General features: G+C 32.0%; 35 non-coding genes across 35 annotated transcripts; all 35 read left to right on the top strand.

Annotated features, from left to right (window-relative positions):
- Positions 1–145: 145 nt before the first annotated feature.
- Positions 146–218, top strand: TRNAV-AAC (transfer RNA valine (anticodon AAC)). The gene has a single exon. It is a non-coding gene; the product is annotated as a tRNA-Val (tRNA).
- Positions 219–1,086: 868 nt separating this feature from the next.
- Positions 1,087–1,159, top strand: TRNAV-CAC (transfer RNA valine (anticodon CAC)). The gene has a single exon. It is a non-coding gene; the product is annotated as a tRNA-Val (tRNA).
- A 429-nt stretch (positions 1,160–1,588) lies between these two features.
- On the top strand, positions 1,589–1,661 carry TRNAV-AAC (transfer RNA valine (anticodon AAC)). Its single transcript has one exon. It is a non-coding gene; the product is annotated as a tRNA-Val (tRNA).
- A 648-nt stretch (positions 1,662–2,309) lies between these two features.
- On the top strand, positions 2,310–2,382 carry TRNAV-AAC (transfer RNA valine (anticodon AAC)). Its single transcript has one exon. It is a non-coding gene; the product is annotated as a tRNA-Val (tRNA).
- Positions 2,383–3,250: 868 nt separating this feature from the next.
- TRNAV-CAC (transfer RNA valine (anticodon CAC)) lies at positions 3,251–3,323 on the top strand. The gene has a single exon. It is a non-coding gene; the product is annotated as a tRNA-Val (tRNA).
- A 430-nt stretch (positions 3,324–3,753) lies between these two features.
- Positions 3,754–3,826, top strand: TRNAV-AAC (transfer RNA valine (anticodon AAC)). The gene has a single exon. It is a non-coding gene; the product is annotated as a tRNA-Val (tRNA).
- A 647-nt stretch (positions 3,827–4,473) lies between these two features.
- TRNAV-AAC (transfer RNA valine (anticodon AAC)) lies at positions 4,474–4,546 on the top strand. The gene has a single exon. It is a non-coding gene; the product is annotated as a tRNA-Val (tRNA).
- An 868-nt stretch (positions 4,547–5,414) lies between these two features.
- On the top strand, positions 5,415–5,487 carry TRNAV-CAC (transfer RNA valine (anticodon CAC)). The gene has a single exon. It is a non-coding gene; the product is annotated as a tRNA-Val (tRNA).
- Positions 5,488–5,916: 429 nt separating this feature from the next.
- TRNAV-AAC (transfer RNA valine (anticodon AAC)) lies at positions 5,917–5,989 on the top strand. Its single transcript has one exon. It is a non-coding gene; the product is annotated as a tRNA-Val (tRNA).
- An 868-nt stretch (positions 5,990–6,857) lies between these two features.
- On the top strand, positions 6,858–6,930 carry TRNAV-CAC (transfer RNA valine (anticodon CAC)). The gene has a single exon. It is a non-coding gene; the product is annotated as a tRNA-Val (tRNA).
- A 430-nt stretch (positions 6,931–7,360) lies between these two features.
- On the top strand, positions 7,361–7,433 carry TRNAV-AAC (transfer RNA valine (anticodon AAC)). Its single transcript has one exon. It is a non-coding gene; the product is annotated as a tRNA-Val (tRNA).
- Positions 7,434–8,145: 712 nt separating this feature from the next.
- On the top strand, positions 8,146–8,218 carry TRNAV-AAC (transfer RNA valine (anticodon AAC)). The gene has a single exon. It is a non-coding gene; the product is annotated as a tRNA-Val (tRNA).
- A 648-nt stretch (positions 8,219–8,866) lies between these two features.
- TRNAA-AGC (transfer RNA alanine (anticodon AGC)) lies at positions 8,867–8,939 on the top strand. The gene has a single exon. It is a non-coding gene; the product is annotated as a tRNA-Ala (tRNA).
- An 868-nt stretch (positions 8,940–9,807) lies between these two features.
- On the top strand, positions 9,808–9,880 carry TRNAV-CAC (transfer RNA valine (anticodon CAC)). Its single transcript has one exon. It is a non-coding gene; the product is annotated as a tRNA-Val (tRNA).
- A 431-nt stretch (positions 9,881–10,311) lies between these two features.
- On the top strand, positions 10,312–10,384 carry TRNAV-AAC (transfer RNA valine (anticodon AAC)). The gene has a single exon. It is a non-coding gene; the product is annotated as a tRNA-Val (tRNA).
- An 868-nt stretch (positions 10,385–11,252) lies between these two features.
- On the top strand, positions 11,253–11,325 carry TRNAV-CAC (transfer RNA valine (anticodon CAC)). The gene has a single exon. It is a non-coding gene; the product is annotated as a tRNA-Val (tRNA).
- Positions 11,326–11,754: 429 nt separating this feature from the next.
- On the top strand, positions 11,755–11,827 carry TRNAV-AAC (transfer RNA valine (anticodon AAC)). The gene has a single exon. It is a non-coding gene; the product is annotated as a tRNA-Val (tRNA).
- Positions 11,828–12,476: 649 nt separating this feature from the next.
- Positions 12,477–12,549, top strand: TRNAV-AAC (transfer RNA valine (anticodon AAC)). The gene has a single exon. It is a non-coding gene; the product is annotated as a tRNA-Val (tRNA).
- Positions 12,550–13,920: 1,371 nt separating this feature from the next.
- On the top strand, positions 13,921–13,993 carry TRNAV-AAC (transfer RNA valine (anticodon AAC)). Its single transcript has one exon. It is a non-coding gene; the product is annotated as a tRNA-Val (tRNA).
- An 868-nt stretch (positions 13,994–14,861) lies between these two features.
- On the top strand, positions 14,862–14,934 carry TRNAV-CAC (transfer RNA valine (anticodon CAC)). Its single transcript has one exon. It is a non-coding gene; the product is annotated as a tRNA-Val (tRNA).
- Positions 14,935–15,364: 430 nt separating this feature from the next.
- TRNAV-AAC (transfer RNA valine (anticodon AAC)) lies at positions 15,365–15,437 on the top strand. Its single transcript has one exon. It is a non-coding gene; the product is annotated as a tRNA-Val (tRNA).
- Positions 15,438–16,305: 868 nt separating this feature from the next.
- TRNAV-CAC (transfer RNA valine (anticodon CAC)) lies at positions 16,306–16,378 on the top strand. Its single transcript has one exon. It is a non-coding gene; the product is annotated as a tRNA-Val (tRNA).
- A 429-nt stretch (positions 16,379–16,807) lies between these two features.
- Positions 16,808–16,880, top strand: TRNAV-AAC (transfer RNA valine (anticodon AAC)). Its single transcript has one exon. It is a non-coding gene; the product is annotated as a tRNA-Val (tRNA).
- An 868-nt stretch (positions 16,881–17,748) lies between these two features.
- TRNAV-CAC (transfer RNA valine (anticodon CAC)) lies at positions 17,749–17,821 on the top strand. Its single transcript has one exon. It is a non-coding gene; the product is annotated as a tRNA-Val (tRNA).
- A 428-nt stretch (positions 17,822–18,249) lies between these two features.
- Positions 18,250–18,322, top strand: TRNAV-AAC (transfer RNA valine (anticodon AAC)). Its single transcript has one exon. It is a non-coding gene; the product is annotated as a tRNA-Val (tRNA).
- Positions 18,323–19,191: 869 nt separating this feature from the next.
- Positions 19,192–19,264, top strand: TRNAV-CAC (transfer RNA valine (anticodon CAC)). Its single transcript has one exon. It is a non-coding gene; the product is annotated as a tRNA-Val (tRNA).
- A 430-nt stretch (positions 19,265–19,694) lies between these two features.
- Positions 19,695–19,767, top strand: TRNAV-AAC (transfer RNA valine (anticodon AAC)). Its single transcript has one exon. It is a non-coding gene; the product is annotated as a tRNA-Val (tRNA).
- A 648-nt stretch (positions 19,768–20,415) lies between these two features.
- Positions 20,416–20,488, top strand: TRNAV-AAC (transfer RNA valine (anticodon AAC)). Its single transcript has one exon. It is a non-coding gene; the product is annotated as a tRNA-Val (tRNA).
- An 868-nt stretch (positions 20,489–21,356) lies between these two features.
- On the top strand, positions 21,357–21,429 carry TRNAV-CAC (transfer RNA valine (anticodon CAC)). The gene has a single exon. It is a non-coding gene; the product is annotated as a tRNA-Val (tRNA).
- A 430-nt stretch (positions 21,430–21,859) lies between these two features.
- On the top strand, positions 21,860–21,932 carry TRNAV-AAC (transfer RNA valine (anticodon AAC)). Its single transcript has one exon. It is a non-coding gene; the product is annotated as a tRNA-Val (tRNA).
- A 647-nt stretch (positions 21,933–22,579) lies between these two features.
- On the top strand, positions 22,580–22,652 carry TRNAV-AAC (transfer RNA valine (anticodon AAC)). Its single transcript has one exon. It is a non-coding gene; the product is annotated as a tRNA-Val (tRNA).
- Positions 22,653–23,364: 712 nt separating this feature from the next.
- TRNAV-AAC (transfer RNA valine (anticodon AAC)) lies at positions 23,365–23,437 on the top strand. Its single transcript has one exon. It is a non-coding gene; the product is annotated as a tRNA-Val (tRNA).
- Positions 23,438–24,084: 647 nt separating this feature from the next.
- On the top strand, positions 24,085–24,157 carry TRNAV-AAC (transfer RNA valine (anticodon AAC)). The gene has a single exon. It is a non-coding gene; the product is annotated as a tRNA-Val (tRNA).
- Positions 24,158–24,903: 746 nt separating this feature from the next.
- Positions 24,904–24,976, top strand: TRNAV-CAC (transfer RNA valine (anticodon CAC)). Its single transcript has one exon. It is a non-coding gene; the product is annotated as a tRNA-Val (tRNA).
- A 429-nt stretch (positions 24,977–25,405) lies between these two features.
- TRNAV-AAC (transfer RNA valine (anticodon AAC)) lies at positions 25,406–25,478 on the top strand. The gene has a single exon. It is a non-coding gene; the product is annotated as a tRNA-Val (tRNA).
- The last annotated feature ends 402 nt before the right edge of the window (positions 25,479–25,880 follow it).

Raw genomic sequence — 25,880 nt, 5'->3', positions numbered from 1 at the left:
TGTGTCCTCTTGAAATGCAAAGTGGAAAAATAGCGTCAAAATTATTAGAAAATAGGAAAAAAAGTTTAGAAAAAATTATATTTCTAAGAAAAGCATGTGTCATGTGTACATCCAGACTAGATAGTGATGAAATTCACGAGAGTCAGTTTCTGTAGTGTAGTGGTTATCTCGTTCGCCTAACACGCGAAAGGTCCCCAGTTCGAAACTGGGCAGAAACAATCTTTTAGCTGTAGAATTTTAAAACAATTAATTTTTGGGTAAAATGCTCAATAAAAATACAATCAGATAAAAAGTTTATTTTAGCATGCCATACTGAATGTCAAAGATCATTTTTTACTGGATGATGGTCGCAAATTTTTCATGTTGTATCTGTAGTGTAGTGATTTCATGTTTGCCTCACGCGTGAAAGGTCCCCAGTTCGAAATTGGCAGAAACATATTTTGTTACCTAAACACTTTGAATTCAATAATTTATATTTTGATAACTATATACTGTTGCATTGCTCAATGAAAAAGCAAGCAAAAAATCATATTGCAGAATATCAAAAGTCAATTTCCCTTCTACCATGCATATTGGATGGTGTTGCATTCATGAAGTACCTGTAGTGTAGTATTATTCACATTTAGCCAATATGCATAAGGTTCCCCTTCAAAATTGGTCAGAAATACATTAAAAATTGATTTTTTTATTAAATACAATGATCAGAACTATTAATAAGTGAATGTGTCCTCTTGAAATGCAAAGTGGAAAAAATAGCATAGAAATTATTAGAAAATAGAAAAATAAGTTTAGAAAAAAAAATTCTAAGAAAACGGTTTGCCAATGGTACTTCCCGACTCCATAGTGATGAGATCTTCAAAAGTATGTTTCTGTATTGTAGTGGTTATCACATTCGCCTAAATCACAAAAGGTCCCCAGTTCGAAACTAGGCAGAAATATGCTGTTATCTTTAGAATTTTAAATCAAGTGATTTTCGGTTGAAATGCCAAATAAAAATGCAATCATATAAAAAGTTTATTTCAGAATGCCATAATGTATGTCAAAGATCATTTTTTATTGGATGGCGGGAGATTCTGTTTTCATGTAGTTTCTGTAGTGTAGTGGTTATCACGTTCGCCTCACACGCGAAAGGTCCCCAGTTCGAAACTGGGCAGAAACATATTTTGTTACCTAAACACTTTGAATTCAATAATTTATATTTTGATAACTATCTACTGTTGCATTGCTCAATGAAAAAGCAAGCAAAAATCATATTGCAGAATATCAAAAGTCAATTTCCCTTCTACCATGCATATTGGATGGTGTTGCATTCATGAAGTACCTGTAGTGTAGAGTTATTCACATTTACCCAATATGCATAAGGTCCCCCTTCAAAATTGGTCAGAAATACATTCAAAAAATATTTTTTTAGTAAATACAATGATCAGAATTGATAATAAGTGAATGTGTCCTCTTGAAATGCAAAGTGGAAAAATAGCGTCAAAATTATTAGAAAATAGGAAAAAAAGTTTAGAAAAAATTATATTTCTAAGAAAAGCATGTGTCATTTGTACTTCCAGACTAGATAGTGATGGGACCACGTGAGTCAGTTTCTGTAGTGTAGTGGTTATCACGTTCGCCTAACACGTGAAAGATCCCCATTTCGAAACTGGGCAGAAACAATCTTTTAGCTTTAGAATTTTAAAACAATTAATTTTTGGGTAAAATGCTCAATAAAAATACAATCAGATAAAAAGTTTATTTTAGCATGCCATACTGAATGTCAAAGATCATTTTTTATTGGATGATGGTCTCAAATTTTTCATGTAGTATCTGTAGTGTAGTGATTTCATGTTTGCCTCACACGTGAAAGGTCCCCAGTTCGAAATTGGCAGAAACATATTTTGTTACCTAAACACTTTGAATTCAATAATTTATATTTTGATAACTATCTACTGTTGCATTGCTCAATGAAAAAGCAAGCAAAAAATCATATTGCAGAATATCAAAAGTCAATTTCAATTCTACCATGCATATTGGATGGTGTTGCATTCATGAAGTACCTGTAGTGTAGAGTTATTCACATTTATCCAATATGCATAAGGTCCCCCTTCAAAATTGGTCAGAAATACATAAAAAAAATTTTTTTTAGTAAATACAATGATCAGAATTGATAATAAGTGAATGTGTCCTCTTGAAATGCAAAGTGGAAAAATAGCATCAAAATTATTAGAAAATAGGAAAAAAAGTTTAGAAAAAATTATATTTCTAAGAAAAGCATGTGTCATTTGTACTTCCAGACTAGATAGAGATGGGATTCACGAGAGTCAGTTTCTGTAGTGTAGTGGTTATCACGTTCGCCTAACACGCGAAAGGTCCCCAGTTCGAAACTGGGCAGAAACAGTCTTTTAGCTTTAGAATTTTAAAACAATGAATTTTTGGGTAAAATGCTCAATAAAAATACAATCAGATAAAAAGTTTATTTTAGCATGCCATACTGAATGTCAAAGATCATTTTTTACTGGATGATGGTCGCAAATTTTTCATGTAGTATCTGTAGTGTAGTGATTTCATGTTTGCCTCACGCGTGAAAGGTCCCCAGTTCGAAATTGGCAGAAACATATTTTGTTACCTAAACACTTTGAATTCAATAATTTATCTTTTGATAACTATATAATGTTGCATTGCTCAATGAAAAAGCAAGCAAAAAATCATATTGCAGAATATCAAAAGTCAATTTCCCTTCTACCATGCATATTGGATGGTGTTGCATTCATGAAGTACCTGTAGTGTAGTATTATTCACATTTAGCCAATATGCATAAGGTTCCCCTTCAAAATTGGTCAGAAATACATTAAAAATAGATTTTTTTATTAAATACAATGATCAGAACTATTAATAAGTGAATGTGTCCTCTTGAAATGCAAAGTGGAAAAAATAGCATAGAAATTATTAGAAAATAGAAAAATAAGTTTAGAAAAAAAAATTCTAAGAAAACGGTTTGCCAATGGTACTTCCCGACTCCACAGTGATGAGATCTTCAAAAGTCAGTTTCTGTATTGTAGTGGTTATCACATTCGCCTAAAACACAAAAGGTCCCCAGTTCGAAACTAGGCAGAAATATGCTGTTATCTTTAGAATTTTAAAACAAGGGATTTTTGGTTGAAATGCCAAATAAAAATGCAATCATATAAAAAGTTTATTTCAGAATGTCATAATGTATGTCAAAGATCATTTTTTATTGGATGGCGGGAGATGCTGTTTCATTGTAGTTTCTGTAGTGTAGTGGTTATCACGTTCGCCTCACACGCGAAAGGTCCCCAGTTCGAAACTGGGCAGAAACATGTTTTGTTACCTAAACACTTTGAATTCAATAATTTATATTTTGATAACTATCTACTGTTGCATTGCTCAATGAAAAAGCAAGCAAAAATCATATTGCAGAATATCAAAAGTCAATTTCCCTTCTACCATGCATATTGGATGGTGTTGCATTCATGAAGTACCTGTAGTGTAGAGTTATTCACATTTACCCAATATGCATAAGGTCCCCCTTCAAAATTGGTCAGAAATACATTCAAAAAATATTTTTTTTAGTAAATACAATGATCAGAATTGATAATAAGTGAATGTGTCCTCTTGAAATGCAAAGTGGAAAAATAGCGTCAAAATTATTAGAAAATAGGAAAAAAAGTTTAGAAAAAATTATATTTCTAAGAAAAGCATGTGTCATTTGTACTTCCAGACTAGATAGTGATGGGACCACGCGAGTCAGTTTCTGTAGTGTAGTGGTTATCACGTTCGCCTAACACGTGAAAGATCCCCAGTTCGAAACTGGGCAGAAACAATCTTTTAGCTTTAGAATTTTAAAACAATTAATTTTTGGGTAAAATGCTCAATAAAAATACAATCAGATAAAAAGTTTATTTTAGCATGCCATACTGAATGTCAAAGATCATTTTTTATTGGATGATGGTCTCAAATTTTTCATGTAGTATCTGTAGTGTAGTGATTTCATGTTTGCCTCACACGTGAAAGGTCCCCAGTTCGAAATTGGCAGAAACATATTTTGTTACCTAAACACTTTGAATTCAATAATTTATATTTTGATAACTATCTACTGTTGCATTGCTCAATGAAAAAGCAAGCAAAAAATCATATTGCAGAATATCAAAAGTCAGTTTCAATTCTACCATGCATATTGGATGGTGTTGCATTCATGAAGTACCTGTAGTGTAGAGTTATTCACATTTATCCAATATGCATAAGGTCCCCCTTCAAAATTGGTCAGAAATACATAAAAAAAAAATTTTTAGTAAATACAATGATCAGAATTGATAATAAGTGAATGTGTCCTCTTGAAATGCAAAGTGGAAAAATAGCGTCAAAATTATTAGAAAATAGGAAAAAAAGTTTAGAAAAAATCATATTTCTAAGAAAAGCATGTGTCATTTGTACTTCCAGACTAGATAGTGATGGAATCCACAAGTGTCAGTTTCTGTAGTATAGTGGTTATCACGTTCGCATAACACGCGAAAGGTCCCCAGTTTGAAACTGGGCAGAAACAATCTTTTAGCTTTAGAATTTTAAAACAATGAATTTTTGGGTAAAATGCTCAATAAAAATACAATCAGATAAAAAGTTCATTTTAGCATGCCATACTGAATATCAAAGATCATTTTTTATTGGATGATGGTCTCAAATTTTTCATGTAGTATCTGTAGTGTAGTGATTTCATGTTTACCTCACACGTGAAAGGTCCCCAGTTCGAAATTGGCAGAAACATATTTTGTTACCTAAACACTTTGAATTCAATAATTTATATTTTGATAACTATCTACTGTTGCATTGCTCAATGAAAAAGCAAGCAAAAAATCATATTGCAGAATATCAAAAGTCAATTTCCCTTCTACCATGCATATTGGATGGTGTTGCATTCATGAAGTACCTGTAGTGTAGTATTATTCACATTTAGCCAATATGCATAAGGTTCCCCTTCAAAATTGGTCAGAAATACATTAAAAATAGATTTTTTTATTAAATACAATGATCAGAACTATTAATAAGTGAATGTGTCCTCTTGAGATGCAAAGTGGAAAAAATAGCATAGAAATTATTAGAAAATAGAAAAATAAGTTTAGAAAAAAAAATTCTAAGAAAACGGTTTGCCAATGGTACTTCCCGACTCCATAATGATGAGATCTTCAAAAGTCAGTTTCTGTATTGTAGTGGTTATCACAATCGCCTAAAACACAAAAGGTCCCCAGTTCGAAACTGGGCAGAAATATGCTGTTATCTTTAGAATTTTAAAACAAGGGATTTTTGGTTGAAATGCCAAATAAAAATGCAATCATATAAAAAGTTTATTTCAGAATGTCATAATGTATGTCAAAGATCATTTTTTATTGGATGGCGGGAGATGCTGTTTCATTGTAGTTTCTGTAGTGTAGTGGTTATCACGTTCGCCTCACACGCGAAAGGTCCCCAGTTCGAAACTGGGCAGAAACATATTTTGTTACCTAAACACTTTGAATTCAATAATTTATATTTTGATAACTATCTACTGTTGCATTGCTCAATGAAAAAGCAAGCAAAAATCATATTGCAGAATATCAAAAGTCAATTTCCCTTCTACCATGCATATTGGATGGTGTTGCATTCATGAAGTACCTGTAGTGTAGAGTTATTCACATTTACCCAATATGCATAAGGTCCCCCTTCAAAATTGGTCAGAAATACATTCAAAAAATATTTTTTTAGTAAATACAATGATCAGAATTGATAATAAGTGAATGTGTCCTCTTGAAATGCAAAGTGGAAAAATAGCGTCAAAATTATTAGAAAATAGGAAAAAAAGTTTAGAAAAAATTATATTTCTAAGAAAAGCATGTGTCATTTGTACTTCCAGACTAGATAGTGATGGTATCACTTGAGTCAGTTTCTGTAGTGTAGTGGTTATCACGTTCGCCTAACACGTGAAAGATCCCCAGTTCGAAACTGGGCAGAAACAATCTTTTAGCTTTAGAATTTTAAAACAATTAATTTTTGGGTAAAATGCTCAATAAAAATACAATCAGATAAAAAGTTTATTTTAGCATGCCATACTGAATGTCAAAGATCATTTTTTATTGGATGATGGTCGCAAATTTTTCATGTAGTATCTGTAGTGTAGTGATTTCATGTTTGCCTCACGCGTGAAAGGTCCCCAGTTCGAAATTGGCAGAAACATATTTTGTTACCTAAACACTTTGAATTCAATAATTTATATTTTGATAACTATATACTGTTGCATTGCTCAATGAAAAAGCAAGCAAAAAATCATATTGCAGAATATCAAAAGTCAATTTCCCTTCTACCATGCATATTGGATGGTGTTGCATTCATGAAGTACCTGTAGTGTAGTATTATTCACATTTAGCCAATATGCATAAGGTTCCCCTTCAAAATTGGTCAGAAATACATTAAAAATAGATTTTTTTATTAAATACAATGATCAGAACTATTAATAAGTGAATGTGTCCTCTTGAAATGCAAAGTGGAAAAAATAGCATAGAAATTATTAGAAAATAGAAAAATAAGTTTAGAAAAAAAAATTCTAAGAAAACGGTTTGCCAATGGTACTTCCCGACTCCATAGTGATGAGATCTTCAAAAGTCAGTTTCTGTATTGTAGTGGTTATCACATTCGCCTTAAACACAAAAGGTCCCCAGTTCGAAACTAGGCAGAAATATGCTGTTATCTTTAGAATTTTAAATCAAGGGATTTTCGGTTGAAATGCCAAATAAAAATGCAATCATATAAAAAGTTTATTTCAGAATGCCATAATGTATGTCAAAGATCATTTTTTATTGGATGGCGGGAGATTCTGTTTTCATGTAGTTTCTGTAGTGTAGTGGTTATCACGTTCGCCTCACACGCGAAAGGTCCCCAGTTCGAAACTGGGCAGAAACATATTTTGTTACCTAAACACTTTGAATTCAATAATTTATATTTTGATAACTATCTACTGTTGCATTGCTCAATGAAAAAGCAAGCAAAAATCATATTGCAGAATATCAAAAGTCAATTTCCCTTCTACCATGCATATTGGATGGTGTTGCATTCATGAAGTACCTGTAGTGTAGAGTTATTCACATTTACCCAATATGCATAAGGTCCCCCTTCAAAATTGGTCAGAAATACATTAAAAAAAATTTTTTTTAGTAAATACAATGATCAGAATTGATAATAAGTGAATGTGTCCTCTTGAAATGCAAAGTGGAAAAATAGCGTCAAAATTATTAGAAAATAGGAAAAAAAGTTTAGAAAAAATCATATTTCTAAGAAAAGCATGTGTCATTTGTACTTCCAGACTAGATAGTGATGGAATCCACAAGTGTCAGTTTCTGTAGTGTAGTGGTTATCACGTTCGCATAACACGCGAAAGGTCCCCAGTTCGAAACTGGGCAGAAACAATCTTTTAGCTTTAGAATTTTAAAACAATGAATTTTTGGGTAAAATGCTCAATAAAAATACAATCAGATAAAAAGTTTATTTTAGCATGCCATACTGAATATCAAAGATCATTTTTTATTGGATGATGGTCTCAAATTTTTCATGTAGTATCTGTAGTGTAGTGATTTCATGTTTACCTCACACGTGAAAGGTCCCCAGTTCGAAATTGGCAGAAACAATTGTAGTGGTTATCACGTTCGCCTCACACGCGAGAGGTCCCCAGTTCGAAACTGGGCAGAAACATATTTTGTTACCTAAACACTTTGAATTCAATAATTTATATTTTGATAACTATCTACTGTTGCATTGCTCAATGAAAAAGCAAGCAAAAATCATATTGCAGAATATCAAAAGTCAATTTCCCTTCTACCATGCATATTGGATGGTGTTGCATTCATGAAGTACCTGTAGTGTAGAGTTATTCACATTTACCCAATATGCATAAGGTCCCCCTTCAAAATTGGTCAGAAATACATTCAAAAAATATTTTTTTAGTAAATACAATGATCAGAATTGATAATAAGTGAATGTGTCCTCTTGAAATGCAAAGTGGAAAAATAGCGTCAAAATTATTAGAAAATAGGAAAAAAAGTTTAGAAAAAATTATATTTCTAAGAAAAGCATGTGTCATTTGTACTTCCAGACTAGATAGTGATGGGACCACGCGAGTCAGTTTCTGTAGTGTAGTGGTTATCACGTTCGCCTAACACGTGAAAGATCCCCAGTTCGAAACTGGGCAGAAACAATCTTTTAGCTTTAGAATTTTAAAACAATTAATTTTTGGGTAAAATGCTCAATAACAATACAATCAGATAAAAAGTTTATTTTAGCATGCCATACTGAATGTCAAAGATCATTTTTTACTGGATGATGGTCGCAAATTTTTCATGTAGTATCTGTAGTGTAGTGATTTCATGTTTGCCTCACACGTGAAAGGTCCCCAGTTCGAAATTGGCAGAAACATATTTTGTTACCTAAACACTTTGAATTCAATAATTTATATTTTGATAACTATCTACTGTTGCATTGCTCAATGAAAAAGCAAGCAAAAAATCATATTGCAGAATATCAAAAGTCAGTTTCAATTCTACCATGCATATTGGATGGTGTTGCATTCATGAAGTACCTGTAGTGTAGAGTTATTCACATTTATCCAATATGCATAAGGTCCCCCTTCAAAATTGGTCAGAAATACATTAAAAAATTTTTTTTTAGTAAATACAATGATCAGAATTGATAATAAGTGAATGTGTCCTCTTGAAATGCAAAGTGGAAAAATAGCGTCAAAATTATTAGAAAATAGGAAAAAAAGTTTAGAAAAAATTATATTTCTAAGAAAAGCATGTGTCATGTGTACATCCAGACTAGATAGTGATGAAATTCACGAGAGTCAGTTTCTGTAGTGTAGTGGTTATCTCGTTCGCCTAGCACGCGAAAGGTCCCCAGTTCGAAACTGGGCAGAAACAATCTTTTAGCTGTAGAATTTTAAAACAATTAATTTTTGGGTAAAATGCTCAATAAAAATACAATCAGATAAAAAGTTTATTTTAGCATGCCATACTGAATGTCAAAGATCATTTTTTACTGGATGATGGTCGCAAATTTTTCATGTAGTATCTGTAGTGTAGTGATTTCATGTTTGCCTCACGCGTGAAAGGTCCCCAGTTCGAAATTGGCAGAAACATATTTTGTTACCTAAACACTTTGAATTCAATAATTTATATTTTGATAACTATATACTGTTGCATTGCTCAATGAAAAAGCAAGCAAAAAATCATATTGCAGAATATCAAAAGTCAATTTCCCTTCTACCATGCATATTGGATGGTGTTGCATTCATGAAGTACCTGTAGTGTAGTATTATTCACATTTAGCCAATATGCATAAGGTTCCCCTTCAAAATTGGTCAGAAATACATTAAAAATAGATTTTTTTATTAAATACAATGATCAGAACTATTAATAAGTGAATGTGTCCTCTTGAAATGCAAAGTGGAAAAAATAGCATAGAAATTATTAGAAAATAGAAAAATAAGTTTAGAAAAAAAAATTCTAAGAAAACGGTTTGCCAATGGTACTTCCCGACTCCATAGTGATGAGATCTTCAAAAGTCAGTTTCTGTATTGTAGTGGTTATCACATTCGCCTAAAACACAAAAGGTCCCCAGTTCGAAACTAGGCAGAAATATGCTGTTATCTTTAGAATTTTAAATCAAGGGATTTTCGGTTGAAATGCCAAATAAAAATGCAATCATATAAAAAGTTTATTTCAGAATGCCATAATGTATGTCAAAGATCATTTTTTATTGGATGGCGGGAGATTCTGTTTTCATGTAGTTTCTGTAGTGTAGTGGTTATCACGTTCGCCTCACACGTGAAAGGTCCCCAGTTCGAAACTGGGCAGAAACATATTTTGTTACCTAAACACTTTGAATTCAATAATTTATATTTTGATAACTATCTACTGTTGCATTGCTCAATGAAAAAGCAAGCAAAAATCATATTGCAGAATATCAAAAGTCAATTTCCCTTCTACCATGCATATTGGATGGTGTTGCATTCATGAAGTACCTGTAGTGTAGAGTTATTCACATTTACCCAATATGCATAAGGTCCCCCTTCAAAATTGGTCAGAAATACATTCAAAAAAATTTTTTTTAGTAAATACAATGATCAGAATTGATAATAAGTGAATGTGTCCTCTTGAAATGCAAAGTGGAAAAATAGCGTCAAAATTATTAGAAAATAGGAAAAAAAGTTTAGAAAAAAATCATATTTCTAAGAAAAGCATGTGTCATTTGTACTTCCAGACTAGATAGTGATGGAATCCACAAGTGTCAGTTTCTGTAGTGTAGTGGTTATCACGTTCGCATAACACGCGAAAGGTCCCCAGTTCGAAACTGGGCAGAAACAATCTTTTAGCTTTAGAATTTTAAAACAATGAATTTTTGGGTAAAATGCTCAATAAAAATACAATCAGATAAAAAGTTTATTTTAGCATGCCATACTGAATATCAAAGATCATTTTTTATTGGATGATGGTCTCAAATTTTTCATGTAGTATCTGTAGTGTAGTGATTTCATGTTTACCTCACACGTGAAAGGTCCCCAGTTCGAAATTGGCAGAAACATATTTTGTTACCTAAACACTTTGAATTCAATAATTTATATTTTGATAACTATCTACTGTTGCATTGCTCAATGAAAAAGCAAGCAAAAAATCATATTGCAGAATATCAAAAGTCAATTTCCCTTCTACCATGCATATTGGATGGTGTTGCATTCATGAAGTACCTGTAGTGTAGTATTATTCACATTTAGCCAATATGCATAAGGTTCCCCTTCAAAATTGGTCAGAAATACATTAAAAATAGATTTTTTTATTAAATACAATGATCAGAACTATTAATAAGTGGATGTGTCCTCTTGAGATGCAAAGTGGAAAAAATAGCATAGAAATTATTAGAAAATAGAAAAATAAGTTTAGAAAAAAAAATTCTAAGAAAACGGTTTGCCAATGGTACTTCCCGACTCCATAGTGATGAGATCTTCAAAAGTCAGTTTCTGTATTGTAGTGGTTATCACATTCGCCTAAAACACAAAAGGTCCCCAGTTCGAAACTGGGCAGAAATATGCTGTTATCTTTAGAATTTTAAAACAAGGGATTTTTGGTTGAAATGCCAAATAAAAATGCAATCATATAAAAAGTTTATTTCAGAATGTCATAATGTATGTCAAAGATCATTTTTTATTGGATGGCGGGAGATGCTGTTTCATTGTAGTTTCTGTAGTGTAGTAGTTATCACGTTCGCCTCACACGCGAAAGGTCCCCAGTTCGAAACTGGGCAGAAACATATTTTGTTACCTAAACACTTTGAATTCAATAATTTATATTTTGATAACTATCTACTGTTGCATTGCTCAATGAAAAAGCAAGCAAAAATCATATTGCAGAATATCAAAAGTCAATTTCCCTTCTACCATGCATATTGGATGGTGTTGCATTCATGAAGTACCTGTAGTGTAGAGTTATTCACATTTACCCAATATGCATAAGGTCCCCCTTCAAAATTGGTCAGAAATACATTCAAAAAATATTTTTTTAGTAAATACAATGATCAGAATTGATAATAAGTGAATGTGTCCTCTTGAAATGCAAAGTGGAAAAATAGCGTCAAAATTATTAGAAAATAGGAAAAAAAGTTTAGAAAAAATTATATTTCTAAGAAAAGCATGTGTCATTTGTACTTCCAGACTAGATAGTGATGGGACCACGTGAGTCAGTTTCTGTAGTGTAGTGGTTATCACGTTCGCCTAACACGTGAAAGATCCCCAGTTCGAAACTGGGCAGAAACAATCTTTTAGCTTTAGAATTTTAAAACAATTAATTTTTGGGTAAAATGCTCAATAAAAATACAATCAGATAAAAAGTTTATTTTGGCATGCTATACTGAATGTCAAAGATCATTTTTTATTGGATGATGGTCTCAAATTTTTCATGTAGTATCTGTAGTGTAGTGATTTCATGTTTGCCTCACACGTGAAAGGTCCCCAGTTCGAAATTGGCAGAAACATATTTTGTTACCTAAACACTTTGAATTCAATAATTTATATTTTGATAACTATCTACTGTTGCATTGCTCAATGAAAAAGCAAGCAAAAAATCATATTGCAGAATATCAAAAGTCAATTTCAATTCTACCATGCATATTGGATGGTGTTGCATTCATGAAGTACCTGTAGTGTAGAGTTATTCACATTTATCCAATATGCATAAGGTCCCCCTTCAAAATTGGTCAGAAATACATTAAAAAAAATTTTTTTTAGTAAATACAATGATCAGAATTGATAATAAGTGAATGTGTCCTCTTGAAATGCAAAGTGGAAAAATAGCATCAAAATTATTAGAAAATAGGAAAAAAAGTTTAGAAAAAATTATATTTCTAAGAAAAGCATGTGTCATTTGTACTTCCAGACTAGATAGTGATGGGATTCACGAGAGTCAGTTTCTGTAGTGTAGTGGTTATCACGTTCGCCGAACACGCGAAAGGTCCCCAGTTCGAAACTGGGCAGAAACAGTCTTTTAGCTTTAGAATTTTAAAACAATGAATTTTTGGGTAAAATGCTCAATAAAAATACAATCAGATAAAAAGTTTATTTTAGCATGCCATACTGAATGTCAAAGATCATTTTTTATTGGATGATGGTCGCAAATTTTTCATGTAGTATCTGTAGTGTAGTGATTTCATGTTTGCCTCACGCGTGAAAGTTCCCCAGTTCGAAATTGGCAGAAACATATTTTGTTACCTAAACACTTTGAATTCAATAATTTATATTTTTATAACTATATACTGTTGCATTGCTCAATGAAAAAGCAAGCAAAAAATCATATTGCAGAATATCAAAAGTCAATTTCCCTTCTACCATGCATATTGGATGGTGTTGCATTCATGAAGTACCTGTAGTGTAGTATTATTCACATTTAGCCAATATGCATAAGGTTCCCCTTCAAAATTGGTCAGAAATACATTAAAAATAGATTTTTTTATTAAATACAATGATCAGAACTATTAATAAGTGAATGTGTCCTCTTGAAATGCAAAGTGGAAAAAATAACATAGAAATTATTAGAAAATAGAAAAATAAGTTTAGAAAAAAAAATTCTAAGAAAACGGTTTGCCAATGGTACTTCCCGACTCCATAGTGATGAGATCTTCAAAAGTCAGTTTCTGTATTGTAGTGGTTATCACATTCGCCTAAAACACAAAAGGTCCCCAGTTCGAAACTAGGCAGAAATATGCTGTTATCTTTAGAATTTTAAATCAAGGGATTTTCGGTTGAAATGCCAAATAAAAATGCAATCATATAAAAAGTTTATTTCAGAATGCCGTAATGTATGTCAAAGATCATTTTTTATTGGATGGCGGGAGGTTCTGTTTTCATGTAGTTTCTGTAGTGTAGTGGTTATCACGTTCGCCCACACGCGAAAGGTCCCTAGTTCGAAACTGGGCAGAAACATATTTTGTTACCTAAACACTTTGAATTCAATAATTTATATTTTGATAACTATCTACTGTTGCATTGCTCAATGAAAAAGCAAGCAAAAATCATATTGCAGAATATCAAAAGTCAATTTCCCTTCTACCATGCATATTGGATGGTGTTGCATTCATGAAGTACCTGTAGTGTAGAGTTATTCACATTTATCCAATATGCATAAGGTCCCCCTTCAAAATTGGTCAGAAATACATTAAAAAAATTTTTTTTTAGTAAATACAATGATCAGAATTGATAATAAGTGAATGTGTCCTCTTGAAATGCAAAGTGGAAAAATAGCGTCAAAATTATTAGAAAATAGGAAAAAAAAGTTTAGAAAAAATTATTTTTCTAAGAAAAGCATGTGTCATTTGTACTTCCAGACTAGATAGTGATGGAATCCACAAGAGTCAGTTTCTGTAGTGTAGTGGTTATCACGTTCGCCTAACACGCGAAAGGTCCCTAGTTCGAAACTGGGCAGAAACAATCTTTTAGCTTTAGAATTTTAAAACAATGAATTTTTGGGTAAAATGCTCAATAAAAATACAATCAGATAAAAAGTTTATTTTAGCATGCCATACTGAATGTCAAAGATCATTTTTTATTGGATGATGGTCGCAAATTTTTCATGTAGTATCTGTAGTGTAGTGATTTCATGTTTGCCTCACGCGTGAAAGGTCCCCAGTTCGAAATTGGCAGAAACATATTTTGTTACCTAAACACTTTGAATTCAATAATTTATATTTTGATAACTATATACTGTTGCATTGCTCAATGAAAAAGCAAGCAAAAAATCATATTGCAAAATATAAAAAGTCAATTTCCCTTCTACCATGCATATTGGATGGTGTTGCATTCATGAAGTACCTGTAGTGTAGTATTATTAACATTTAGCCAATATGCATAAGGTTCCCCTTCAAAATTGGTCAGAAATACATTAAAAATAGATTTTTTTATTAAATACAATGATCAGAACTATTAATAAGTGAATGTGTCCTCTTGAAATGCAAAGTGGAAAAAATAGCATAGAAATTATTAGAAAATAGAAAAATAAGTTTAGAAAAAAAAATTCTAAGAAAACGGTTTGCCAATGGTACTTCCCGACTCCATAGTGATGAGATCTTCAAAAGTTAGTTTCTGTATTGTAGTGGTTATCACATTCGCCTAAAACACAAAAGGTCCCCAGTTCGAAACTGGGCAGAAATATGCTGTTATCTTTAGAATTTTAAATCAAGGGATTTTTGGTTGAAATGCCAAATAAAAATGCAATCATATAAAAAGTTTATTTCAGAATGCCATAATGTATGTCAAAGATCATTTTTTATTGGATGGCGGGAGATGCTGTTTTATTGTAGTTTCTGTAGTGTAGTGGTTATCACGTTCGCCTCACACGCGAAAAGTCCCCAGTTCGAAACTGGGCAGAAACATATTTTGTTACCTAAACACTTTGAATTCAATAATTTATATTTTGATAACTATCTACTGTTGCATTGCTCAATGAAAAAGCAAGCAAAAATCATATTGCAGAATATCAAAAGTCAATTTCTCTTCTACCATGCATATTGGATGGTGTTGCATTCATGAAGTACCTGTAGTGTAGTATTATTCACATTTAGCCAATATGCATAAGGTTCCCCTTCAAAATTGGTCAGAAATACATTCAAAAAATATTTTTTTAGTAAATACAATGATCAGAATTGATAATAAGTGAATGTGTCCTCTTGAAATGCAAAGTGGAAAAATAGCGTCAAAATTATTAGAAAATAGGAAAAAAAGTTTAGAAAAAATTATATTTCTTAGAAAAGCATGTGTCATTTGTACTTCCAGACTAGATAGTGATGGGATGCACAAGAGTCAGTTTCTGTAGTGTAGTGGTTATCACGTTCGCCTAACACACGAAAGGTCCCCAGTTCGAAACTGGGCAGAAACAATCTTTTAGCTTTAGAATTTTAAAACAATGAATTTTTGGGTAAAATGCTCAATAAAAATACAATCAGATAAAAAGTTTATTTTAGCATGCCATACTGAATGTCAAAGATCATTTTTTATTGGATGATGGTCGCAAATTTTTCATGTAGTATCTGTAGTGTAGTGATTTCATGTTTGCCTCACATGTGAAAGGTCCCCAGTTCGAAATTGGCAGAAACATATTTTGTTACCTAAACACTTTTAATTCAATAATTTATATTTTGATAACTATATACTGTTGCATTGCTCAATGAAAAAGCAAGCAAAAAATCATATTGCAGAATATCAAAAGTCAATTTCCCTTCTACCATGCATATTGGATGGTGTTGCATTCATGAAGTACCTGTAGTGTAGTATTATTCACATTTAGCCAATATGCATAAGGTTCCCCTTCAAAATTGGTCAGAAATACATTAAAAATAGATTTTTTTATTAAATACAATGATCAGAACTATTAATAAGTGAATGTGTCTTCTTGAGATGCAAAGCGGAAAAAATAGCATAGAAATTATTAGAAAATAGAAAAATAAGTTTAGAAAAAAAAATTCTAAGAAAACGGTTTGCCAATGGTACTTCCCGACTCCATAGTGATGAGATCTTCAAAAGTCAGTTTCTGTATTGTAGTGGTTATCACATTCGCCTAAAACACAAAAGGTCCCCAGTTCGAAACTGGGCAGAAATATGCTGTTATCTTTAGAATTTTAAAACAAGGGATTTTTGGTTGAAATGCCAAATAAAAATGCAATCATATAAAAAGTTTATTTCAGAATGCCATAATGTATGTCAAAGATAATTTTTTATTGGATGGCGGGAGATGCTGTTTCATTGTAGTTTCTGTAGTGTAGTGGTTATCACGTTTGCCTCACACGCGAGAGGTCCCCAGTTCGAAACTGGGCAGAAACATATTTTGTTACCTAAACACTTTGAATTCAATAATTTATATTTTGATAACTATCTACTGTTGCATTGCTCAATGAAAAAGCAAGCAAAAATCATATTGCAGAATATCAAAAGTCAATTTCCCTTCTACCATGCATATTGGATGGTGTTGCATTCATGAAGTACCTGTAGTGTAGAGTTATTCACATTTACCCAATATGCATAAGGTCCCCCTTCAAAATTGGTCAGAAATACATTCAAAAAATATTTTTTTATTAAATACAATGATCAGAATTGATAATAAGTGAATGTGTCCTCTTGAAATGCAAAGTGGAAAAATAGCGTCAAAATTATTAGAAAATAGGAAAAAAAGTTTAGAAAAAATTATATTTCTAAGAAAAGCATGTGTCATTTGTACTTCCAGACTAGATAGTGATGGGACCACGCGAGTCAGTTTCTGTAGTGTAGTGGTTATCACGTTCGCCTAACACGTGAAAGATCCCCAGTTCGAAACTGGGCAGAAACAATCTTTTAGCTGTACAATTTTAAAACAATTAATTTTTGGGTAAAATGCTCAATAAAAATACAATCAGATAAAAAGTTTATTTTAGCATGCCATACTGAATGTCAAAGATCATTTTTTACTGGATGATGGTCGCAAATTTTTCATGTAGTATCTGTAGTGTAGTGATTTCATGTTTGCCTCACGCGTGAAAGGTCCCCAGTTCGAAATTGGCAGAAACATATTTTGTTACCTAAACACTTTGAATTCAATAATTTATATTTTGATAACTATATACTGTTGCATTGCTCAATGAAAAAGCAAGCAAAAAATCATATTGCAGAATATCAAAAGTCAATTTCCCTTCTACCATGCATATTGGATGGTGTTGCATTCATGAAGTACCTGTAGTGTAGTATTATTCACATTTAGCCAATATGCATAAGGTTCCCCTTCAAAATTGGTCAGAAATACATTAAAAATAGATTTTTTTATTAAATACAATGATCAGAACTATTAATAAGTGAATGTGTCCTCTTGAAATGCAAAGTGGAAAAAATAGCATAGAAATTATTAGAAAATAGAAAAATAAGTTTAGAAAAAAAAATTCTAAGAAAACGGTTTGCCAATGGTACTTCCCGACTCCACAGTGATGAGATCTTCAAAAGTCAGTTTCTGTATTGTAGTGGTTATCACATTCGCCTAAAACACAAAAGGTCCCCAGTTCGAAACTAGGCAGAAATATGCTGTTATCTTTAGAATTTTAAAACAAGGGATTTTTGGTTGAAATGCCAAATAAAAATGCAATCATATAAAAAGTTTATTTCAGAATGTCATAATGTATGTCAAAGATCATTTTTTATTGGATGGCGGGAGATGCTGTTTCATTGTAGTTTCTGTAGTGTAGTGGTTATCACGTTCGCCTCACACGCGAAAGGTCCCCAGTTCGAAACTGGGCAGAAACATATTTTGTTACCTAAACACTTTGAATTCAATAATTTATATTTTGAGAACTATCTACTGTTGCATTGCTCAATGAAAAAGCAAGCAAAAATCATATTGCAGAATATCAAAAGTCAATTTCCCTTCTACCATGCATATTGGATGGTGTTGCATTCATGAAGTACCTGTAGTGTAGAGTTATTCACATTTACCCAATATGCATAAGGTCCCCCTTCAAAATTGGTCAGAAATACATTCAAAAAATATTTTTTTAGTAAATACAATGATCAGAATTGATAATAAGTGAATGTGTCCTCTTGAAATGCAAAGTGGAAAAATAGCGTCAAAATTATTAGAAAATAGGAAAAAAGTTTAGAAAAAATTATATTTCTAAGAAAAGCATGTGTCATTTGTACTTCCAGACTAGATAGTGATGGGACCAAGTGAGTCAGTTTCTGTAGTGTAGTGGTTATCACGTTCGCCTAACACGTGAAAGATCCCCAGTTCGAAACTGGGCAGAAACAATCTTTTAGCTTTAGAATTTTAAAACAATTAATTTTTGGGTAAAATGCTCAATAAAAATACAATCAGATAAAACGTTTATTTTAGCATGCCATACTGAATGTCAAAGATCATTTTTTATTGGATGATGGTCTCAAATTTTTCATGTAGTATCTGTAGTGTAGTGATTTCATGTTTGCCTCACACGTGAAAGGTCCCCAGTTCGAAATTGGCAGAAACATATTTTGTTACCTAAACACTTTGAATTCAATAATTTATATTTTGATAACTATATACTGTTGCATTGCTCAATGAAAAAGCAAGCAAAAAATCATATTGCAGAATATCAAAAGTCAATTTCCCTTCTACCATGCATATTGGATGGTGTTGCATTCATGAAGTACCTGTAGTGTAGTATTATTCACATTTAGCCAATATGCATAAGGTTCCCCTTCAAAATTGGTCAGAAATACATTAAAAATAGATTTTTTTTATTAAATACAATGATCAGAACTATTAATAAGTGAATGTGTCTTCTTGAGATGCAAAGCGGAAAAAATAGCATAGAAATTATTAGAAAATAGAAAAATAAGTTTAGAAAAAAAAATTCTAAGAAAACGGTTTGCCAATGGTACTTCCCGACTCCATAGTGATGAGATCTTCAAAAGTCAGTTTCTGTATTGTAGTGGTTATCACATTCGCCTAAAACACAAAAGGTCCCCAGTTCGAAACTGGGCAGAAATATGCTGTTATCTTTAGAATTTTAAAACAAGGGATTTTTGGTTGAAATGCCAAATAAAAATGCAATCATATAAAAAGTTTATTTCAGAATGCCATAATGTATGTCAAAGATCATTTTTTATTGGATGGCGGGAGATGCTGTTTCATTGTAGTTTCTGTAGTGTAGTGGTTATCACGTTTGCCTCACACGCGAGAGGTCCCCAGTTCGAAACTGGGCAGAAACATATTTTGTTACCTAAACACTTTGAATTCAATAATTTATATTTTGATAACTATCTACTGTTGCATTGCTCAATGAAAAAGCAAGCAAAAATCATATTGCAGAATATCAAAAGTCAATTTCCCTTCTACCATGCATATTGGATGGTGTTGCATTCATGAAGTACCTGTAGTGTAGAGTTATTCACATTTACCCAATATGCATAAGGTCCCCCTTCAAAATTGGTCAGAAATACATTCAAAAAATATTTTTTTATTAAATACAATGATCAGAATTGATAATAAGTGAATGTGTCCTCTTGAAATGCAAAGTGGAAAAATAGCGTCAAAATTATTAGAAAATAGGAAAAAAAGTTTAGAAAAAATTATATTTCTAAGAAAAGCATGTGTCATGTGTACATCCAGACTAGATAGTGATGAAATTCACAAGAGTCAGTTTCTGTAGTGTAGTGGTTATCACGTTCGCCTAACACGCGAAAGGTCCCCAGTTCGAAACTGGGCAGAAACAATCTTTTAGCTTTAGAATTTTAAAACAATTAATTTTTGGGTAAAATGCTCAATAAAAATACAATCAGATAAAAAGTTTATTTTAGCATGCCATACTGAATGTCAAAGATCATTTTTTATTGGATGATGGTCTCAAATTTTTCATGTAGTATCTGTAGTGTAGTGATTTCATATTTGCCTCACACGTGAAAGGTCCCCAGTTCGAAATTGGCAGAAACATATTTTGTTACCTAAACACTTTGAATTCAATAATTTATATTTTGAGAACTATCTACTGTTGCATTGCTCAATGAAAAAGCAAGCAAAAAATCATATTGCAGAATATCAAAAGTCAGTTTCAATTCTACCATGCATATTGGATGGTGTTGCATTCATGAAGTACCTGTAGTGTAGAGTTATTCACATTTATCCAATATGCATAAGGTCCCCCTTCAAAATTGGTCAGAAATACATTAAAAAATTTTTTTTTAGTAAATACAATGATCAGAATTGATAATAAGTGAATGTGTCCTCTTGAAATGCAAAGTGGAAAAATAGCGTCAAAATTATTAGAAAATAGGAAAAAAAGTTTAGAAAAAATTATATTTCTAAGAAAAACATGTGTCATGTGTACATCCAGACTAGATAGTGATGAAATTCACGAGAGTCAGTTTCTGTAGTGTAGTGGTTATCACGTTCGCCTAACACGCGAAAGGTCCCCAGTTCGAAACTGGGCAGAAACAATCTTTTAGCTGTAGAATTTTAAAACAATTAATTTTTGGGTAAAATGCTCAATAAAAATACAATCAGATAAAAAGTTTATTTTAGCATGCCATACTGAATGTCAAAGATCATTTTTTACTGGATGATGGTCGCAAATTTTTCATGTAGTATCTGTAGTGTAGTGATTTCATGTTTGCCTCACGCGTGAAAGGTCCCCAGTTCGAAATTGGCAGAAACATATTTTGTTACCTAAACACTTTGAATTCAATAATTTATATTTTGATAACTATATACTGTTGCATTGCTCAATGAAAAAGCAAGCAAAAAATCATATTGCAGAATATCAAAAGTCAATTTCCCTTCTACCATGCATATTGGATGGTGTTGCATTCATGAAGTACCTGTAGTGTAGTATTATTCACATTTAGCCAATATGCATAAGGTTCCCCTTCAAAATTGGTCAGAAATACATTAAAAATAGATTTTTTTATTAAATACAATGATCAGAACTATTAATAAGTGAATGTGTCCTCTTGAAATGCAAAGTGGAAAAAATAGCATAGAAATTATTAGAAAATAGAAAAATAAGTTTAGAAAAAAAAATTCTAAGAAAACGGTTTGCCAATGGTACTTCCCGACTCCACAGTGATGAGATCTTCAAAAGTCAGTTTCTGTATTGTAGTGGTTATCACATTCGCCTAAAACACAAAAGGTCCCCAGTTCGAAACTAGGCAGAAATATGCTGTTATCTTTAGAATTTTAAAACAAGGGATTTTTGGTTGAAATGCCAAATAAAAATGCAATCATATAAAAAGTTTATTTCAGAATGTCATAATGTATGTCAAAGATCATTTTTTATTGGATGGCGGGAGATGCTGTTTCATTGTAGTTTCTGTAGTGTAGTGGTTATCACGTTCGCCTCACACGCGATAGGTCCCCAGTTCGAAACTGGGCAGAAACATATTTTGTTACCTAAACACTTTGAATTCAATAATTTATATTTTGATAACTATCTACTGTTGCATTGCTCAATGAAAAAGCAAGCAAAAATCATATTGCAGAATATCAAAAGTCAATTTCCCTTCTACCATGCATATTGGATGGTGTTGCATTCATGAAGTACCTGTAGTGTAGAGTTATTCACATTTACCCAATATGCATAAGGTCCCCCTTCAAAATTGGTCAGAAATACATTCAAAAAATATTTTTTTTAGTAAATACAATGATCAGAATTGATAATAAGTGAATGTGTCCTCTTGAAATGCAAAGTGGAAAAATAGCGTCAAAATTATTAGAAAATAGGAAAAAAAGTTTAGAAAAAATTATATTTCTAAGAAAAGCATGTGTCATTTGTACTTCCAGACTAGATAGTGATGGGACCACGCGAGTCAGTTTCTGTAGTGTAGTGGTTATCACGTTCGCCTAACACGTGAAAGATCCCCAGTTCGAAACTGGGCAGAAACAATCTTTTAGCTTTAGAATTTTAAAACAATTAATTTTTGGGTAAAATGCTCAATAAAAATACAATCAGATAAAAAGTTTATTTTAGCATGCCATACTGAATGTCAAAGATCATTTTTTATTGGATGATGGTCTCAAATTTTTCATGTAGTATCTGTAGTGTAGTGATTTCATGTTTGCCTCACACGTGAAAGGTCCCCAGTTCGAAATTGGCAGAAACATATTTTGTTACCTAAACACTTTGAATTCAATAATTTATATTTTGATAACTATCTACTGTTGCATTGCTCAATGAAAAAGCAAGCAAAAATCATATTGCAGAATATCAAAAGTCAATTTCCCTTCTACCATGCATATTGGATGGTGTTGCATTCATGAAGTACCTGTAGTGTAGAGTTATTCACATTTACCCAATATGCATAAGGTCCCCCTTCAAAATTGGTCAGAAATACATTAAAAAAAATTTTTTTAGTAAATACAATGATCAGAATTGATAATAAGTGAATGTGTCCTCTTGAAATGCAAAGTGGAAAAATAGCGTCAAAATTATTAGAAAATAGGAAAAAAAGTTTAGAAAAAATCATATTTCTAAGAAAAGCATGTGTCATTTGTACTTCCAGACTAGATAGTGATGGAATCCACAAGTGTCAGTTTCTGTAGGGTAGTGGTTATCACGTTCGCATAACACGCGAAAGGTCCCCAGTTCGAAACTGGGCAGAAACAATCTTTTAGCTTTAGAATTTTAAAACAATGAATTTTTGGGTAAAATGCTCAATAAAAATACAATCAGATAAAAAGTTTATTTTAGCATGCCATACTGAATATCAAAGATCATTTTTTATTGGATGATGGTCTCAAATTTTTCATGTAGTATCTGTAGTGTAGTGATTTCATGTTTACCTCACACGTGAAAGGTCCCCAGTTCGAAATTGGCAGAAACAATTGTAGTGGTTATCACGTTCGCCTCACACGCGAGAGGTCCCCTGTTCGAAACTGGGCAGAAACATATTTTGTTACCTTAACACTTTGAATTCAATAATTTATATTTTGATAACTATCTACTGTTGCATTGCTCAATGAAAAAGCAAGCAAAAATCATATTGCAGAATATCAAAAGTCAATTTCCCTTCTACCATGCATATTGGATGGTGTTGCATTCATGAAGTACCTGTAGTGTAGAGTTATTCACATTTACCCAATATGCATAAGGTCTCCCTTCAAAATTGGTCAGAAATACATTCAAAAAATATTTTTTTATTAAATACAATGATCAGAATTGATAATAAGTGAATGTGTCCTCTTGAAATGCAAAGTGGAAAAATAGCGTCAAAATTATTAGAAAATAGGAAAAAAAGTTTAGAAAAAATTATATTTCTAAGAAAAGCATGTGTCATTTGTACTTCCAGACTAGATAGTGATGGGACCACGCGAGTCAGTTTCTGTAGTGTAGTGGTTATCACGTTCGCCTAACACGTGAAAGATCCCCAGTTCGAAACTGGGCAGAAACAATCTTTTAGCTTTAGAATTTTAAAACAATTAATTTTGGGGTAAAATGCTCAATAAAAATACAATCAGATAAAAAGTTTATTTTAGCATGCCATACTGAATGTCAAAGATCATTTTTTATTGGATGATGGTCTCAAATTTTTCATGTAGTATCTGTAGTGTAGTGATTTCATGTTTGCCTCACACGTGAAAGGTCCCCAGTTCGAAATTGGCAGAAACATATTTTGTTACCTAAACACTTTGAATTCAATAATTTATATTTTGATAACTATCTACTGTTGCATTGCTCAATGAAAAAGCAAGCAAAAAATCATATTGCAGAATATCAAAAGTCAGTTTCAATTCTACCATGCATATTGGATGGTGTTGCATTCATGAAGTACCTGTAGTGTAGAGTTATTCACATTTATCCAATATGCATAAGGTCCCCCTTCAAAATTGGTCAGAAATACATTAAAAAAAATTTTTTAGTAAATACAATGATCAGAATTGATAATAAGTGAATGTGTCCTCTTGAAATGCAAAGTGGAAAAATAGCGTCAAAATTATTAGAAAATAGGAAAAAAAGTTTAGAAAAAATTATATTTCTAAGAAAAGCATGTGTCATGTGTACATCCAGACTAGATAGTGATGAAATTCACGAGAGTCAGTTTCTGTAGTGTAGTGGTTATCTCGTTCGCCTAACACGCGAAAGGTCCCCAGTTCGAAACTGGGCAGAAACAATCTTTTAGCTGTAGAATTTTAAAACAATTAATTTTTGGGTAAAATGCTCAATAAAAATACAATCAGATAAAAAGTTTATTTTAGCATGCCATACTTTTTAGCATACCTAAACACTTTGAATTCAATAATTTATATTTTGATAACTATATACTGTTGCATTGCTCAATGAAAAAGCAAGCAAAAAATCATATTGCAGAATATCAAAAGTCAATTTCCCTTCTACCATGCATATTGGATGGTGTTGCATTCATGAAGTACCTGTAGTGTAGTATTATTCACATTTAGCCAATATGCATAAGGTTCCCCTTCAAAATTGGTCAGAAATACATTAAAAATAGATTTTTTTATTAAATACAATGATCAGAACTATTAATAAGTGAATGTGTCCTCTTGAAATGCAAAGTGGAAAAAATAGCATAGAAATTATTAGAAAATAGAAAAATAAGTTTAGAAAAAAAAATTCTAAGAAAACGGTTTGCCAATGGTACTTCCCGACTCCATAGTGATGAGATCTTCAAAAGTATGTTTCTGTATTGTAGTGGTTATCACATTCGCCTAAATCACAAAAGGTCCCCAGTTCGAAACTAGGCAGAAATATGCTGTTATCTTTAGAATTTTAAATCAAGTGATTTTCGGTTGAAATGCCAAATAAAAATGCAATCATATAAAAAGTTTATTTCAGAATGCCATAATGTATGTCAAAGATCATTTTTTATTGGATGGCGGGAGATTCTGTTTTCATGTAGTTTCTGTAGTGTAGTGGTTATCACGTTCGCCTCACACGTGAAAGGTCCCCAGTTCGAAACTGGGCAGAAACATATTTTGTTACCTAAACACTTTGAATTCAATAATTTATATTTTGATAACTATCTACTGTTGCATTGCTCAATGAAAAAGCAAGCAAAAATCATATTGCAGAATATCAAAAGTCAATTTCCCTTCTACCATGCATATTGGATGGTGTTGCATTCATGAAGTACCTGTAGTGTAGAGTTATTCACATTTACCCAATATGCATAAGGTCCCCCTTCAAAATTGGTCAGAAATACATAAAAAAAAAATTTTTTAGTAAATACAATGATCAGAATTGATAATAAGTGAATGTGTCCTGTTGAAATGCATAGTGGAAAAATAGCGTCAAAATTATTAGAAAATAGGAAAAAAAGTTTAGAAAAAATCATATTTCTAAGAAAAGCATGTGTCATTTGTACTTCCAGACTAGATAGTGATGGAATCCACAAGTGTCAGTTTCTGTAGTGTAGTGGTTATCACGTTCGCATAACACGCGAAAGGTCCCCAGTCCGAAACTGGGCAGAAACAATCTTTTAGCTTTAGAATTTTAAAACAATGAATTTTTGGGTAAAATGCTCAATAAAAATACAATCAGATAAAAAGTTTATTTTAGCATGCCATACTGAATGTCAAAGATCATTTTTTATTGGATGATGGTCTCAAATTTTTCATGTAGTATCTGTAGTGTAGTGATTTCATGTTTACCTCACACGTGAAAGGTCCCCAGTTTGAAATTGGCAGAAACATATTTTGTTACCTAAACACTTTGAATTCAATAATTTATATTTTGATAACTATCTACTGTTGCATTGCTCAATGAAAAAGCAAGCAAAAAATCATATTGCAGAATATCAAAAGTCAATTTCCCTTCTACCATGCATATTTTATGGTGTTGCATTCATGAAGTACCTGTAGTGTAGTATTATTCAC

Source organism: Pseudophryne corroboree, chromosome 4 (genome assembly GCF_028390025.1).
Source record: "Pseudophryne corroboree isolate aPseCor3 chromosome 4, aPseCor3.hap2, whole genome shotgun sequence".
Taxonomy (NCBI): domain Eukaryota; kingdom Metazoa; phylum Chordata; class Amphibia; order Anura; family Myobatrachidae; genus Pseudophryne; species Pseudophryne corroboree.
The sequence above is the reverse complement of the archived record's forward strand: the minus strand, read 5'-3'. Positions and strand labels throughout refer to the sequence as shown.